This window comes from Lepus europaeus, chromosome 17 (genome assembly GCF_033115175.1).
Source record: "Lepus europaeus isolate LE1 chromosome 17, mLepTim1.pri, whole genome shotgun sequence".
Classification (NCBI taxonomy): domain Eukaryota; kingdom Metazoa; phylum Chordata; class Mammalia; order Lagomorpha; family Leporidae; genus Lepus; species Lepus europaeus.
In genome coordinates, this window is record NC_084843.1 from 43,136,527 (window position 1) to 43,151,824 (window position 15,298).

Consider the following 15,298-nt stretch of genomic DNA (forward strand, 5'->3'; position numbering starts at 1 on the left):
AGGTTTTTTAAAAACTAAATCAAACTGAAGCACACATATATTAGCCCCCAATGAACACCCTACAAAAATGAAAAACGAAAAGCCCATGAAATCCTTTAATCATTTTCTTTGTTTTCCACATCATGGAAAACATTTGCTATGTTTTCGGTAGCAATAGCCATAGCTTTATAAGTAATTCCAACCAACGAATTATCTCGGTAGTTTATGTCAGATTTTGTAATCAGAGATGCCTTAATTTATGCTTGGATTCTGCGAGCCATAGCACATTGTATACAAATGCTGAATGAAGATCGAAACAGAAGATTAAGTGCCTACATTACTTGTTTTTTGGACATAAAAGTGAAGCAAACACACAAAATACAAAATAGACATATAAATATACACCCAGTGCAAGTAGAATGTTTAGCTCAAGTTGCATAAACAAGCACAATGAGAAATTAGATGATATTGCGTAACAGATAAAGTGAAGCAAATTTGGGAGAACAAAAGCAATATGAATGTCATATCACATTAAAGGGAAATGTGCTTGGATAATTAAGCTGTCTTTTTTCTTTTTCTACAAATATCACAAGATGAAAGAATTCCAATTGTTTGGAAAGAAATGCAAAGATGTTTGTAGCTTTTTTTATTTAACAAATATTTATGAAGCACCTGCCATATGACAGGAATTATTTCAAGCCCTGAGGATTCAAGTCTCTGGTCTCCCACAGCATATGTTTCAGTATAAGATATAGATAATAAGATGGAGCATACCATTGGATGATAACATCATGCCACCTCTACCCCTGCAAACGTAGGCTGCATTTATAGCCCAAAAAAAGGAAGTGACATACAGAAAACTCAATTGGCCCTGGTCATTTGCCACATATGGCCATATTTTGGCAGTGTTGGCCTCTGATTGGCTTAGAGGTGCAGTTACTATGATTGGCAGAAACTTGGCTACTCGTTCCGAGCATATAGTTCTACATTAGGTTACAGTCAGTTTACACATGAGGTTACATGGTACTTTATTATATACATAGAAACCTTTAGGCTGAATGTAAAATATATATGGAAGCAGCTTTAGGCCAAAGAATTCAATTTAACATTACCAAGGGATGATCTCTCTTGAGGGAATCTTTAAGCCAAGATCTAAATGAAGAGGTGCCATGGGTAGCAGATAGAGGGACGAGGGATACATAGCATTAAATTAGGAACGGCTTTGCTGACTGTGTAAGGAACAGAAAGAAGATTTGTAGGTACCAATAGTAAAGTGAGAGGAGACCTCAGGAAGTTGGCAAAGACCCTATTGCAGAAATATGCGGGTCATGTTACAGAGTCTAGTTTTTTATTCTAAGCTTTTTAGGATTGCATGTGGTATAGTGACATACTCTTAGTTGTATTCTAATAACATCTCTCTCGGGGTATGAGAAGAATGGATCATAGTGTGTTAACTTAGTTAGAAGCTAACGCAAAATAAGCCTGGTGGGGCTCGGAGACTTCTTTGTGGATTTTTATTCCTGTGGACTATTTCATTCCTTGTATTGGTCAGGAACCAATACTTCCAGCACAGTTAATAGTGACAGAGGGGAAAGGTGCTGAGAAATAAAGTGTAACTAGACAGAAAGAGGGGCAGGCGTGGTCATGTTGACAAGTACATGAGTAAACAGGATAAATGTACAATATTTGGAAATCCTGTTCTGGAACTGGGAAAGAAACATCTTTGAAATGTTTCTACCATTGCCCACCCCAGGCCCTACCTACCTCCTCAAATTCTGAGCTTGAATGTATCCATTCGTGTCGTTATCCTCATGTGATTATAAAGCAGGAGCTAATCTCCTTATTCTTAGTGTAGAATTTAGTGCCACTTTCTCGCTTTCCTTTGTATCATACTATAAAATTCTTTCCTTTATAGACTGAATTTCTCACTCCTTTTTGCTGGAACATCTGAAAGTTTTACCTAGTTCTTCTGAGAAGTTGTATATGCTTAATTGATACAAAAAATGTTGCTGATGAAAGACCTAATCATATAAGCACAATAATTCAAATATTTCCTTAGGTTGTGTTTTGTTAGACAAATAATTTATTTAGTCTATGAAGATTATTAGTCTATAAATATTTATTTATTTGAAAAGCAGAAAAAGAGTAAGAATGAGAGGGATCTTCCATGTGCTGTCTCACTCCCCAAATGACTGCAATGGATAGGCTAAAGCCAGGAGCTTCATCAGGGTCTACTTACATAGGTACAGGAATCCAAGCACTTGGGCAATTCTCTGCTGCTTTCCCAAGCACATTAACAGGGAGCTGGATCGGAAATGGAGAAGCCAGAACTTGAACTGGCACCCATAAGGGATGCCAGTAATGCTAAAGGCAGCAGCTCAACCCATTATGCCAGAATACAGCCCTGCGTATGTTTGCTTTATAAGAGAGAGGAGAGGGAATGAGAGTGATGGGGAAGGAGGAAGGAGAGCAAGAGAGACAGAGAGAGAGGGAGAAGGAATGAATGAATATGCTCCAACTACTGGCTGGATCCCAAGGTACCCACAAAAGCAGGTCTGAGCTGGGTGAAAGCCAAGAGTTTATTCCAGGTCTCCCACATGGATGGAAGGGACTCAACTACTTGAGCCATCACCTGCTGTGTCCCAGGCTGTGTATTAGCAGGGAGCTGGATTGGGAGTATGGGAACTGAGTCTCAAACCAGGCACGGTGTAGGATTTGGAAAGCAGGTATCCTAACCAGTGACTTAACTGCTGTGCCTAAAGCCCATCTTGCAGTACGTTCTTTTCATCCTGTATCTGACTCAAATTAAGACTTAGTCAATATCAAATTATTTTAGGAACTGCACATTTGATTTTCTAGAGAAACCACTTTTAGTTTATAAAATAAGTAAGTTTTAGGTACATGTAGGAACAGCAAATTCTGACTTCATAAACTGGTTGCAAACCTCTAAATTGTACCCTGTAGTATGGTGAAAAATGATATCTAAATTAATAAAGTGTATTTGAATCCATTCTAAGATTCCAGGAAGTACCTGTGAGTAAATGGAAAAAGCCTGGAATTATAATTTGGGATCTAATTTCCTCTTTCTTGATATAAAGCTAGCATACTTTCCTTCTTCACTTATATGCACTATGTTAAATGTCTATAGATGAATTAAATTTTGTATTTGAACTATCCCTAGCTAATCTTTCCCTAAGAGAGAATTCTTTTCAAATACCACCTCACCAAATACAATGGAGGGATATCACTGAAAATAAAATCAATATTTAATATTTAGCTGAATGAAAGAATTGTGGTAAGCACTTTAAAGAAAGCAGCAACATCATTTTCCCATAAAGAAAAGGAGCAGAGATTAACCAATATGTCACAAAAGGAGGCTTGAAAATTAATTGCAATAGGGATTATACTTTCATATATGGGAGTGTAGGCATTTAGATAACTGTAGCAAACTGTACTTGGTTTGAAATTCTAAATTAGAGAGCCAAATAAGTCAACAAATTTGCTTTTCACCACTCGGGCTAGATGTTTTCTCTTTATGTGAATAGCAGAAGGCCATGAAAGCTGTGTTTAGCTTTCCTGATTTTTTTAGGTAGAAAACAAAGTGTATCAGAGCCACTTCTTTGCTTGCATTAAAGTCTGTTTCATGTCCGATTTTTGTCTTTATGGTGTTTGATGTGATTTTTGTTCTTAGAATAAAAGACCTCTGCTTCAACATTTTTGAATAGCTCTCTATCTTTGGGTTTCAAACTTTGCATGACTGGAACTTGGACACATTTAAACCTAGTTAATGTGTTCTGTTTCGTGTCCCTGAATGGTACATTTATTTATGGTTTTGTTGAATATTTATATGTTATAGCACTGACAAGGTCTTGGACAACAACATTTCTCAGACTTCTTGAATTATTGAGAGGAACATTATGAGAAAATAAAAGGGAAAAAAAAGGCAGGAAAAAATTAATGTTTCAGCTCACCATTACTTGATGATATGTTAGGGAGCAGTAGTGGATTGTACAGTCCAGGGACTGTTGTGGAAGACAGAGTGAATGTTACTGAGGCACTGCGCCTTGCTGTGAAGTCCAGCAGGCTGACTATAGGAGTAGTTGTCTTGGTTGTGCACCTGTTACCTTTTTGTGTGGACGTCTTCCCATAACTTGGTATTCTCTCCAGCCGTGAGCAACATAGGGAAGTGCTGCTCTTGGAGTTAGTTTTTGGAGTGCTGTGAAGTTCCTCCTCCTATCATTCTAAATAGGGCTAGATTCTTCAGGAAAGAAAATGATGAACTAGACTAGAACATTACTAGTCCTATTTGATAACTGCTGTTTAAAACTGGCTTTTTTTCCTACCCCACCTTTAGATTTGGCTCTTGTTATTCAAAGCCAAGCTGGAAAGAATTCAAAGAACCTGCTCTTTCTCAATTGCTTAGTGCTAAAATACTAGGAATTTGGAAATTTAATGATCACTTTTATTCTTCGTGGTTTCTCTTGGGTCTTTGCTTCCATGGTGCAAGTTCCTGCTTTTGCAGGGGAATGTGTGTGTCTGTGTGTGTTGTGACAGGATGGAGGATGGGAAGGAATTAGGGAGGAGAGTTTAAAAAGGAAAGATAAAACTGCAGTATCTTCACATCTTACCCATTGGATTAAATATGGAATGGAAGAAAATAACTAGCAAATTATTTATGTGATAAGGGACTTACATCCAGAGTTTTCAAAGAACTTCTACAACTCAATAAAAATATAAGCAGTTAAAAAGATAGACAGGGCCTGGCACCGTGGCTCACTTGGTTAATTCTCCGCCTGCAGTGCCTGCATCCCATATGGGCGCCGGGTTCTAGTCCCGGTTGCTCCTCTTCCAGTCTAGCTCTCTGCTGTGGCCCAGGAAGGCAGTGGAGGATGGCCCAAGTCCTTGGGCCCTACACCCACTTGGGGGACCAGGAAGAAGCACCTGTCTCCTGGCTTCAGATTGGCGCAGTGCACCGGCTGTAGCGGCCATTTTGGGGGTGAACCAACGGAAAAATGAAGACCTTTCTCTCTCTCTCTCTCACTGTCTAACTCTACCTGTCAACATAAATAAATAAATAAATAAAAGATAGACAAAGGATTTGAACATTTTTCAAAAGAAAGCACGGTTCCAGTAAGTGCTTAAGATTCCAATAAGTGCTTAAGTTTCATTGCTAGGGGAACACAAATCAAACACCATAAAATAAACACAGTGACCATTGACACCAAAAGGCAATGATATATATATATGTAATGATGGTGAGAAATTGGGACCTTAAGACATTGCTGGTGAGATTATAAAATGACAAAACTTCTTTGGAAAATAGTTTGACAACTCCTTAAAAGTTAAGCATAGGGTTACTATGTGATCAAGCAATTCCACACCTAAGTGCATACTTGAGATAACTAAAAAGCCCATGTCTGTAATACTCATAGCAGCATCATTCATAATAGCCAAAATGTAGAAATAACCCCAATGTCCATCGGCTGAAAGATGGATTTTAAAAAGGCTGTATATTCATTAAAAATGAATAAGTGATGCATACTACATTGTGGGTGACCTTGAAAACAAGATGCCACATACAAGTAAAACTCTCCATTATACAACTCTTTATATGAAATGTGTAGAACAGCCAGCTCTACATAAAGTAGATAAGTGGCTGCTGAATGTGAAGAGAATGGAAGGGAATAGGGAAAGACTATTAATAGGTATGAGTTTCTTTTTAGAGTAATAAAAATATTTTAAATTTGACATTGTGATGATGGCTGTACAACTCTTTTTTTTTATGTAAGATTATGTATTCATTTGAAAGGCAGAGAGAAGGAGAGTCAGAGAGAGAGAGAGAGAGAGAACCTCTATCTGCTGATTGACTGCCCAAATAGCCATGACAGCCGGAATTGGGCCTATCAGAAGCCAGGAGCTTCTTCCAGGTCTCCTACCTTGGTACAGGGGCCCAAGCACTTGAGCCATCTTCCATTGCTCTCCCAGGCCAGAAACAGAGAGCTGGATCAGAATGGAGCAGCAGGGACTTGAGCTGGCTCCCACATGGGATGCTGTTGTCGCAGGCAAAGGTGTAGCCTACTATGCCGCAGCTCCAGCCCCTGCACAACTCTTTGAATATATAAAATACGCACACTCTAAGAGGGTAAATTTTATAACGTGTGGGTTTTATCCCAGTAAAACTGTTAAAAGTAAATACAGAAATTTGGTTCCAGTTGTGATAATTTCAACAAAAGGAAAATTTGAAGTTACAAAGAAAATGTATACTTTTTATAGCCATACAAAATAGTAAGTTGGCAAAGTATTATAAAATATTAAATAGTAACAGAAATAGTCCATACTTGAATAGCTGCTTGTAAAGATGTTGTCATAAGATGTAAGGATGCATGCGCAATGATTTGATGATTTAACAGGATTTTTCAGTCATTTACCTGAGTTTCTGTGTAATTCTGCTCCCAAGAAAGAAAGGTCTTTGTTCCTCTCCCTCTTGAGAGGTTCCTCTCCTACATCAACCAGGTTAGTTTAGCCATCTTAATATAGAAAAAAATGCTTCTTTTTTTTTATGCACTTAAATTGTCCTCAAGTTATATGAAGATTTATTTTGGGTGATTGTGAGTTACTTACATGAGAACTATGTTGGTACTGCTTTCCACTGGGCACCTGTAAGCTGTTGACTAAACAAGCAAATGAACAAAAAATAGTACTACTTTGCACTCATTGATGCTAACTCTGTGCTAGGCTGAGGACATCTGTGAAATCCCATGTTAAACACTGTTGTTGTTCCTATTCTCAGATTACTAATGAGGAAGCAAACTCAGGTCACCCGACTAAGGAAGCAGGAAGGTATTTTACCTCATGCTGTCTTGATGCTGCTGCAGGTAGCTTTCAGTGCTATCCCACATTGCAGTCCTGAAATTTTGTGGAATAAATGAAAAAGAGAGTATATTACTGTCAGCCCCTACTCCATGCTTCTGAAAATATTTGCTTGATTGGGGGAGGGAGTTGGGAAACAAATTCATTTTTTCCTGATCAACATTTTGAATTTATTGTGACTAGGATCCATATTATGCTTTCTAGGCACTTAGGAACAAGGCATTTCTAGTCATTTTATTGCCAGAATGTGTGTTCTTTGCTCCATGCTGCTTGTAATTCATTAAAATGTATGCACCCTGCAAATAGGAAGCCAGTCGGCAATAAATCAACTTTCAAGAAAACATTCATAGAAAGTGCTGGAAATGGTTGCCACCAAAGAATATGTAAATCTGCTTAGTACTCATGATTTACTATCATTTGTGGGATTTGTTGTCAGATAGTGGATATATGTGAAAGTAAATGAGTGGCCTGCCTTACAGTGGGTGTCTGAGAGCGTGTTTAGAAAATGCCATTTGATAGCATCTAAGCAGAGCGTGAGGGCCTGGGACTCCTTTGACAGGCAGTAGGGAGGAATATCTCACCTGGATGAGCAAAACTAACCTGACTAAAAGAGGAGGTGCCCCAACATGTTCAACTTTTTTTTTTTTAACTTTTATTTAGTAGATATAAATTTCCGAAGTACAGTTTATGGATTACAATGGCTTTACCCCCCCCACAACTTCCCTCCCACTCACACCCCCCCCATCTCCTGCTCCCTCTCTCATTCCATTCACATCAAGATTCATTTTCAATTATCTTTATATACAGAAGATCAATTTAGTATATATTAAGTAAAGATTTCATCAGTTTGCCCCCACACAGAACACAAAGTGCCAAATACTGTTTGAGCACTAGTCATATCATTAATTCACATTGAACTACACATTAAGGACCGAGATCCTACATGGAGAGTAAGTGCACAGTGACTCCTGTTGTTGATTTAACAAATTGACAGTCTTGTTTAAGGCGTCAGCAATCTCCCCAGGCTCTAGTCATGAATTGCCAAGGCCATGGAAGCCCCCTGTGCTCCCCGACTTTGATCTTATTTCGACAAGCCCATAGTCAAAGTGGAAGTTCTCTCCTCCCTTCAGAGAAAGGTACCTCCTTCTTTGATGGCCCGTTCTTTCTACTGGGATCTCATGTGCAGAGATCATTTAGGTTTGGTTTTTTTTTTTTTCAGAGTGTCTTGGCTTTCCATGCCTAAAATACTCTCATGGGCTCTTCAGCCAGATCTGAATGCCTTAAGGGCTGATTCTGAGGCCAGAGTGCTGTTTAGGACAACTGCTGTTCTATGAGTCTGCTGTGTATCCCGTTTCCCATGTTGGATCGTTCTCTCCCTTTTATATTCTATCAGTTAGTATCCGCAGACACTAGTCTTGTTTGTGTGATCCCTTTGACTCTTAGACCTATCATTATGGTCTATTGTGAACTGAAATTGATCACTTGGACTAGTGAGGTGGCATTGGTACATGCGACCTTGATGGGATTGTATTGGAATCCCCTGGCACATTTCTAACTTCACCACTTGGGGCAAGTCAGCTTGAGCATGTCCCAAACTGTACATCCCCTCCCTCTCTTATTCCCACTCTTATATTTAACAGAGATCACTTTTCAGTTAACTTTAAACACCTAAGAATAATTGTGTGTTAATTACATAGCTCGTCCAATGGTATTAAGTAGAACATACAAAAACACTAAAAGGGATATAGTATTAAATTATACAGCAACAGTGATGATAAGGGCTGATAACATGTTCAGCTTTTTAAGAGAAGATTTTAAAGTGAGGCATCTTTGTAGCTGCAAAAAGCCTAGCTCAGAGACGTGTACTCAGTAGGCATCCAAGACATAAATCAGGGAAGGATTGAAGCCAACTTGTGTTTACAAGTAAAGGGCTAAAAATATGAAAACCAGTTGAGCTTTAGTTTTAGCCACAAAAGGCAAAGATGTAGCTGGACAGAGTTACCAAACCTGTTGGAGTAGAAGATAATGCAGGAGTCCAGTTCCAGGCCCACTAGACCTGTGATGAAGAGCATCTCTGAATCCATGCCAACGACAACCTGCACTGGCTCCTGCAGGAACAGACTCCTGCAGCTTCTTTATTTTAATTAATTTTAATTTAATTAAAAGGCACAGTGTCAGAGAACTTCCATCTTCTGGTTCAGCCCCCAGATACCTGCTTCCACGTAGGTGGCAGGAATCTAAGTACTTAAGCCAACCTCTGCTGGCTCCAGGGATGCACATTTGTAGGAATGTGGATTGGAAATGGAGTTTGAGAAGGCTTCAGACCACTTGCTCTCACATGGCACTTAACTGCACATGCAATTTCTTTTTTTTTTCTTTTTTTAAGATTTATCAACTTATTTTGAAAGAGTTACAGAGAGAGAGAGAGAGAGAGAGAGACCTCCACTCTCTGGTTCACTCCCCAGATGGCTGCAACAGCCAGGGCTGGGCCAGGATGAAACCAGGAGCCAGGAACTTCTTCCAGGTCTCCCATGTGGGTGCAGGAGCCCAAGCACTTGGAACATCTTGTGCTGTTTTCCTAGACCATTAACAGGTAGTAAGATCAGAAGTAGAACAGCCAGGACACAAACAGATGCCCTTATGGGATACTGGCATTGCAGGTGGTAGTTTTACCTCTTACATCACAATGCTAGCCCCCACATGCAATTTCTTTGGTGACTACAAAGCTGTTTCCTGGTAGATAAGGCTCTGAATCAGTTGTATGAGAGAGGATGCTGCTCTGTCTCATGCCAAGTGTGCTCGTCTAATTATGATGAGATGCTATGAGTGAGGTTTATGGCAAAATTGAGCAGAAAGTAGACGGTTAATTCTCTAGCTACCTATAGTTTCTCTACCATTAATATATTGTCAGTATAGTACATTATTTTTTATGATTGATAAACTGATACTAGAATACTATTAAGTAAATAGTTAACATTATAGTTTACTCTGTTTTTTACAGTTCTGTGGATTGCACTAAGTATGTAAAATCAATTATCCACCATTACAGTATCATACAGAATAATTTGCTTTAAAAATCCCCTATAGGGGCTGGTGCTGTAGTGTTGTAGGTTAAGCCTCACCTGTGGCATCCCATATGGGTGCCGGTTCCTTTTCTGATCCAGTTCTCTGCCAATGGCCTGGGAAGGTAGTGGAAGATAGCCCAAGTGCTTGGGCCGTTGCACCCACGTTGGAGGCCTGGAAGAAGCTCCTGCCTCCTGGCTTTGGATTGGCCCAGCTCTGGCTGTTGGGGCCATTTGGGGAGTGAACAGCAGATGGAAGATACTTTCTTTCTCTATCTCTCCCTCTCTAACTCTACCTCTAAATACATCTTTAAAAAAAATCCCCTATGATCCTCCTATTCATCCTTCCTCTCTTCCCTCCCTCTTGCTATTTCTGCAATTTTAGTGATGTGTGTAGCATTTGTTTATAACAGTATATAGGAAACCAATTAACTTTTATATATTAACTTTATATCATGCATTCATTCTAAAATCATTTATTCCAGGCGTTTTTGGATTGGTTCTTTTGAACTTTTTACATAGACAATTGTGTAACCTGTGAGAAAAGATAGTTTTACTTCTTTGTTTCTCATCTGTATCATTACTATTCCCTTTCCTTTGCTAAGTGGAGGCCTATTTAGATTATCTGTATCTTCCTGTGTGAGTTTTTGTTGATTGTGCCTTTCTGTGAATTGGTTGTTTACATTATAAAATCTGTGGGCTTAGAGGCCTTCATAAGATTTCCTTTTTAAAAAAGATTTATTTTATTTATTTGAAAAGCATAGATGAGAGAAAGAGGAGAGAGAGAGACAGAGAGAGAGCGAGCGATCTTCCATCTGCTGGTTCACTCCCCAGATGATGCAACAGCCAGGCCTGGACTGGACTGAAGTCAGGAGCCAGGAGCTTCTTCCAGATCTTCTCCTTTAGTGTCTTTGATCTCTTGGACTATGTTCTGCTGCTTTCCCAGGCTCACTAGCAGAGCGCTGAATTAGAAGTGGAGCAGCCATAACTTGAACCGGTGCCTGTATGGGATGTGGGCATCACAGGTGCCAGCTTTATCTGCTGTGCCACAGCGCTGGCCCCCTTTTTATCCTTTTCATAACCACAGGCTAAGCAATGATGGCCCCTTCTCCATTTGTGACTCTAGTAATTCGTGTACTCTCCCACTTTTTCTTGGTTACGTGCCTAGCGAATTATCAAAAAACACTTTGGGTAGTGCTCATTTTTCTCTTTTGGTTTCCTGTCTGTAATTTTGCTGATTTCTGACTTCATTTTCATAATTTTCCTCCTGGTTATACTGAATGTAATTTAATCTTATTCTGTTTTCCTAAGAGGGGACTTTAGATTATGCATCTTAGATTTATCTTCTTTTCTAATATATGCATTCATTGCTGTCAGTTTTCCTGTAAGCACTGCTTTTGTGGCATCACCAGAAATTTTGATAGGTGGGGTTTTTATTTTTATTTGGTACAAAATAGTTTTTAGTTTCTTTTGGAACCTCTTTGAGCCATGTATTATTTAGAAGTGTGCTGTTTCATTTTTCTTGAAATTACAAAGCTATTTTTTCTCATTGATTTCTAACTTAATTTAATAATAATCTTAGCAATACTTTATATAAATATATAAATATTTTTATTTAGTTGGAATTTAGAGACAGATCATTCAATCTGCTGGCTCAGTCCCCAGATGGTCACAGTGACTGGAGCTGGACCAGGCTGAATCCAGGAGCCCAAAGAGCTTCATCCCTGCTTGTGGCAGGGGCCCAAGCACTTTGCCATCCTCTACTACTTGTCCCAGACCATTAATAGACAGCCAGATCGGAAGTGGAGCAGCAGGGACATGAACCAGTGCCCTATGGGATGCTGGCCTCCCAGGCAACGGCTTTATCTGCTGTGCCACAATGCCAGCCCCACTTGTGATTTCTATTCTTTTGAATTTATTAAGGTACTATTTATGGTTCCAAATGCTGTTTGTCTTGATGAATGTTTCATGTGGGCTTAAGAAGAATGTGTATTCTACTTTTGTTGGATAATGTATTTGCCAAATGTCGATTAGATCCACCTGATGGATGGGTGCTATTGAGTTTAATGATATGCTTAGTTAAATTATGCCTGCTAGATTTATCCATTACCAAACCCCAGTATTTAGATATCCAGTTAGAATAGTGGATTAATCTGTTTCGCCTTCTAGTTCTATCTGCTTTTGCTTCATGTATTTTCATGCTTTATTGTTAAACACGTACAAGTTAAGAATTGTGAGCCTTTTTTGAATATTGCTCCTTTCACCATTATGTAAAGTCCCTCCTTATCCTTGATTTTTCTTAATTAGAAGTCTGTTCTCTGTAAATTTAATATATATAAGTACTCCTGCTTTCTTTTAAAAAGAATACAATATATTCTTTTAAAGGTTTAATTTATTTGAAAGGGAGAAAGACAAACAGAGACAGGAAGACAGAGGTGTTTCATCTATTGATTCACTCCCCAAATGCCCGGAACAGCCATGACTGTGCCAGACTGAAGCCAGGAAACCAGAACTCAACTTGGAGATCTGCCATGTGGGTGGTTGGGACCTGACAACTTGAGCCATCATCTGCTGCCTGCAAGGTTGTGTATTAGCAGAAAGCTGGGTGAGAAGCAGAGAAGCTGTGACTTGAACCAGGCACTCTGATGTGGAATGCCAAAGTCCCACCTGCTGGCTTAACTGCCAGGCCGAATGTCCACACTCCTGCTTTCTTTCAATTAGAGTTAGTGTCATCTAGTTTCCCATCCATTCACTTTTAATATACCTGTGTCTTAATATTTAAGATGAATTTCTTGTAGAAGAATTTTTTTTTTTTTTTTTTTGACAGGCAGAGTGGACAGTGAGAGAGAGAGAGACAGAGAGAAAGGTCTTCCTTTTGCCGTTGGTTCACCCTCCAATGGCCGCCGCGGTAGCGCGCTGCGGCCGGCGCACCGCGCTGTTCCGATGGCAGGAGCCAGGTGCTTATCCTGGTCTCCCATGGGGTGCAGAGCCCAAACACTTGGGCTATCCTCCACTGCACTCCCTGGCCACAGCAGAGAGCTGGCCTGGAAGAGGGGCAACCCGGACAGGATCGGTGCCCCGACCGGGACTAGAACCCGGTGTGCCGGCGCCGCAAGGCGGAGGATTAGCCTGTTGAGCCACGGCGCCGGCCTGTAGAAGAATTTTTTTAAAACATCAACCTTTGCAGTGTATATTTTAATTGATGTATTAAACCCATTCATCTTTGAACTTATTATTGACATATTTGGATTAATAGAAACTATCTACATCATTGTTTTTTAATCATTGCCTTGTTCTTTAATAATATGTTTAGAATTTATTCAGAAGTCAGAATGATGGAGAAAGAAAGAGAGAGAGAGAGAGAGAGAATATCTTCTATCCACTGATTCACTCGCCAAATGCCAGCAACAGCCAGGGCTGAGCCAGGCCAAAGCCAGTAGCCAGGAACACCATCTGGGTCTCCCACAAGAGTGGCAGGAACTCAAATACTTGAGAGCTATCATCTGGTGTTTTCAAGTGCATTAACGGGAAGCTGGATCAAAAAGCAGAGTTAGGCCGGCGCCGTGGCTTAACAGGCTAATCCTCCACCTTGCAGCGCCGGCACACTGGGTTCTAGTCCCATTTGGGGCGCCAAATTCTATTCCGGTTGCCCCTCTTCCAGGCCAGCTCTCTGCTATGGCCCGGGAAGGCAGTGGAGGATGGCCCAAGTCCTTGGGCCCTGCACCCGCATGGGAGACCAGGAGAAGCGCCTGGCTCCTGGCTTCGGATCAGCGCGATACGCCGGCCACAGCGGCCATTGGAGGGTGAACCAATGGCAAAAAGGAAGACCTTCCTCTCTGTCTCTCTCTCTCTCTCTCTATCCACTCTGCCTGTCAAAAAAAAAAAAAAAAAGTTAACTGGCACTCGGCTGGGGAATGTGGGCATCTCGAATGATGACTTAACCCACTGAACCACAGCTTATTCTCCTGCCTCTCTGCCCTGTCTTTCAGTTTTTGAGATGGAGACATACAGCGCTCCCATGTACTAGCTCACTCTCCAGCTGCTCACAGTGGCTGGGGCTGGACCAGGTTGAAGCCAGAAACTTAATTCACATCTCCCACATGAATGGCATGGATCTAACTATCTGATCCATTGTCTTGTGTCCCAGTTTCTGTATTAGCAAGAAGCTGGATTCAAGAGTGGAGCTGGGACTCCTATCTCAAATTCCAGTAGGTTATGTGGGCGTCTTAACTACCGGACGAATTGTGTGCACCTGCTCGGTTGTCTTTGCGCTTCCCTAGAAACTCCTTAAATAATCGCTATGGTTTGCAGTCTTTTAGTTTTCACCTCCATCACACAAGGAGCACTACGGATACAGTGAAAAGATGTAGTAGGGAAGGAATTTATTTTATAGCCTACGATTAAGTTCCAGTCTTCTAATGAGTTGAAATTAGATATTACCTTTTCATAATTGAAAGACTAGAGCTGGCTGTTGTTGGAAATTTGCCTTTTCCCGGGCTGGTTCAGTTTTGATAACATTGTCGTAAGCTAAGCTCTAATAAAATAGTTTCCATTGTGGAGAAGTCCGAAAAACAATGAAACAGAGAGCTTGGGCATATTTCTAGTGTTCAGGACAGTGTGCCTTTTGACCTCACTTTTCTGATGGAGCTTTGAGAAATGTTACTGAGTTTTGGTTTGTTGTGCTTTTTCCTTGCTGTAAGGATGAAAGTGGTAACTTTTGAGCTCTTTGCATATCGGGGAACCACAACTTTTCACGGTTAAATGTAAACCACTTAGCACAGTGAATGGGACATAGTGAAGTTCTGACATTGTTAGGTATTATTTTTTATACATGATTACACTAAAAAAGGAATTCTAATCATTAGAAAGCCCAACATGATATAATAGGTGTCAGGAGCTGGCTTTGTGGCTCAGCAGGTGAAGCAGCTCCCTGTGACACTGGCTTCCCATATTGAGCAGCGATTCAAGTACCAACTGCTCCACTTCTGATCCAGCTCCCTGCTAATGTGCCTTGGAAAGCAGCAGAAGGTGGCCCAAATACTTAGGCCCCATGTGAGAGACTAGATGAAGTTCCAGGCTCCTGGCTTTAGCCTGCCCCACACCTGGCTATTAGAGCCATTTGGGGAGTGAACTAGCAAATGGAAGATCGATCTCTATCTGTGTGTCTCTGCCCCTCTCTCTCTGTAACTCTGCCCTTCAAATAAGTGAGTAAATAAGAAGGTATCTAGAAAGGCAGTACAATTCTCTGAGCAGATTATAAAGTTATTTGTGTCAAGGAATTGACTGTGATCAGATGCCTGCAACCAAACTTGTAGGTTTGAAGAATAAACCTGGACCAGAGAACCCATGGCAGGAGGAACAGAGAGAATCTTGAAGGCAATTAGTGG

General features: G+C 40.5%; 1 protein-coding gene across 2 annotated transcripts in view; it reads left to right on the forward strand.

Moving 5' to 3' along the window:
- PRKG1 (protein kinase cGMP-dependent 1) overlaps positions 1–15,298 on the forward strand; it is a 1,351,832-nt gene that overhangs the window by 986,217 nt on the left and 350,317 nt on the right. The gene's annotated exons all lie outside the window — the stretch shown is intronic.